This window comes from Myotis davidii, unplaced genomic scaffold (genome assembly GCF_000327345.1).
Source record: "Myotis davidii unplaced genomic scaffold, ASM32734v1 scaffold142, whole genome shotgun sequence".
Classification (NCBI taxonomy): Eukaryota; Metazoa; Chordata; class Mammalia; order Chiroptera; family Vespertilionidae; genus Myotis; species Myotis davidii.
The window spans coordinates 5034890-5037393 of NW_006294400.1; the positions used below are offsets into that span (position 1 = coordinate 5034890).

The 2504-nt window shown below is 47.1% G+C and overlaps 1 protein-coding gene across 2 annotated transcripts in view; it reads left to right on the plus strand.

The window, feature by feature from the left end:
* The first annotated feature begins 2272 nt into the window (after window positions 1-2272).
* PDCL (phosducin like) overlaps window positions 2273-2504 on the plus strand; it is a 6995-nt gene continuing 6763 nt past the window's right edge. Inside the window, exon 1 of one of the 2 annotated variants that reach the window (XM_006768610.2) lies at window positions 2273-2449. The gene's annotated coding sequence lies outside the window, so the exon portion shown is untranslated. The remainder of the gene's footprint in view (window positions 2450-2504) is intronic. The other variant, XM_006768611.2, reaches the window with a different exon arrangement.

Below are 2504 nucleotides of genomic sequence, written 5' to 3' on the forward strand. Positions count from 1 at the left end.
AGGGAGAGAGTAATTGATGGGATTTGTTGTAGAGAGCGTACCAGACATCTACACATTATTGTGGATTAAATTTGGCTTAGAATCCCAGACCTCACTGCTGAGAACACACGGTTATTTGTGAAACATGTACCCTGGACTGACGACTGAAATCGGCAAGAAGAGGAAGAACCATGGATAGTTGATCCAGACAAAAGAGAGGCAACGTAATGAAGGAAATGAAATTCCAGGAAGGTTTTATTTCCTGTATAGTTAATAGCCAAGTGATGATCATGCAAAGACTACATTCTTTTAATTCCTTATTGTTGAAAATATTACATATGTCCCCTTTCCCCCCATTGTCCTCTCCCAACCTGCCCCCACCCCCCAGGCCTTCAGCCCCCTCTCTGTGTTCATTGGTTATACTTACATGCATACAAGTTCTTTGGTTGATCCCTTACTCTCCCCCACCCCTCCCTGGCCCGTCCTCCCCTGCCTTCCCTCTGAGGTTTGATGGTCTGTTCGATGCTTCTCTGTTTCTGGATCTCTTTTTGTTCATCAGTTTATGTTAGGTCCAACCTGCACATTACAATCACCTCAGGATGTTTTAAAAATCCCCAAACCCAGATCACACCCCAGACCGATTAAATCACTATCTCCAGGGGTGGAGCCAGGCCTCAGTCCTTTGGAAGCTCCAGAGGTGCTCCCAAGGTGCAGAAAGGTTTGGGAGCCACTGCCGTAATGAACATAAAAGTGCTGGGGGCCTGTCTCCACCCAAATGCATTAAAAACATCCGTCATCTAATGTCCAGGGCCATGCCGTCTTCAGAGACCCATTCAACAAGTAATTTGGAGAATGAACTATGTACTAGGCAGTAGGGACGCAGGAGTGAACTAGTCCCTCACCTCGTGAAACTTAGAGTTGGAGGGACAGACAAGAAGTAAATAAAAGGTGTATGTAGATACTGAGAAATAATACAACCAGAATGAATATAATGCAACCAGATGGTGAGCTTTCGTCAGGTGGGAGTGGTCATTCCCAGCGCTGTGGACAGTGTAGGTAGGACAGTCTATTAAACATCTATCTCCATTGGATCTCTAACAAACAGCTCCCACTGAACATGTTCAAATCTCTGTTTCTGCTCTTCCTCCGCTCCCCAGGCTATCCCTCCATCCTCAGGCTACCGATTTCCCTGTGGAGAGGTTCATGGAAAAATTACTGCTGAGCCAGGCAGGCTGCAAGCTTATCAAGGGACCACATGTATTGGACCCGCATGGCTGGGGAAACTCTCCATTGGATGTCCTCAAGCCGTATCAGTGACCGCTGCCCCTCCAATGCCGTCTACTGAGAAAGCTTATCACTGTGCTCGCTGCAAAGCACAGATGCTTAATGGAATTCTGTTCATTACTGCAAAGCAAGAAGGGTGAATTGGGAGCTGAGAGGCAATGAATTGTTTATGGAGACAGGAGCCATTAGAAGCTGCCTGCCTTACCCCTCTATCTACTAAGGAAATTGAATTCATTACGAAAACCTTCCCACAAAGCAAACTCTGGGCCCGGATGGTGTCACAGGTGAATTCTATTAAACATTTAAAGAAGAAAAACACCAATTTACAGAAACTTGCAGAAAATAGAGGAGGAGGGAACTTCCTAACTGGTTGTATTAGATCAATATAACCTTGGTACCAAAACGAGACAATGACAATACCAAAAAATGCAAAATTACAGAGCAGTATTTTTGGAATACTGGGATACAACCCAGAATGGCACACTGCGTTTAGTTACCATGGACCTGGATTTTTAAAATTTTTTTATTCAAGAGCTGTGTGTTCTTGGGCAAAAAGTACTTAATGTCTCTGATTCTGTAATAATAGACGTGATGTGATTAAGAACAATAAAAAATCTACCAGTACATGCCCCTGCCTGGGTGGCTCAATCATTTGGAGCGTCCTCCCATACAGTTCCCGACGGGGCACACACCCAGGTTGCAATTTCATCCGGTCTGGGCGCGCATGGGAGGCAACCAATCTCTCTCTCTCTCTCTCAAACCAATAAAAACACATCCTCGGGTTTGAATAAGGTCTATTAAAAATATGTATAGGGAATAGTTCGAAAATTTCAAAGGTAACAATAGGTTTTTTTTACTGTTCAAATGTAATGCAGCGTTTCGTTGTATTTAAAAAAATAAAGAAAACGAAAGCGTATTACTATTGTCGAGGTGTTTTGTCCCAGAGTCGGACCCGTAGCCCCGCCCTCGGCCCGAGAGAGGCTCTCTCTCATTGGGCTGCGTGCACTGCCCTGACACAGGAAGGCCGGCCCATGGGTCCGCGCAGCCGGACACCGCGGCTTTTCTCTCGGGGCTCCAGTCGCTGACCACTTCTCTCCCCTCCAGCTGGGCGCTCCCTTTCTTCCGAAGCGTCAGGAGCCGCCAGCCCGAGGGGTCCGGACCGAGCTAGGCCGGTAACTGCGCTGAGGTCGGCGGGGAAGAGGCGGGCGGAATGCGGGTGGCGGGCGAGCCAGCTCTGTCCG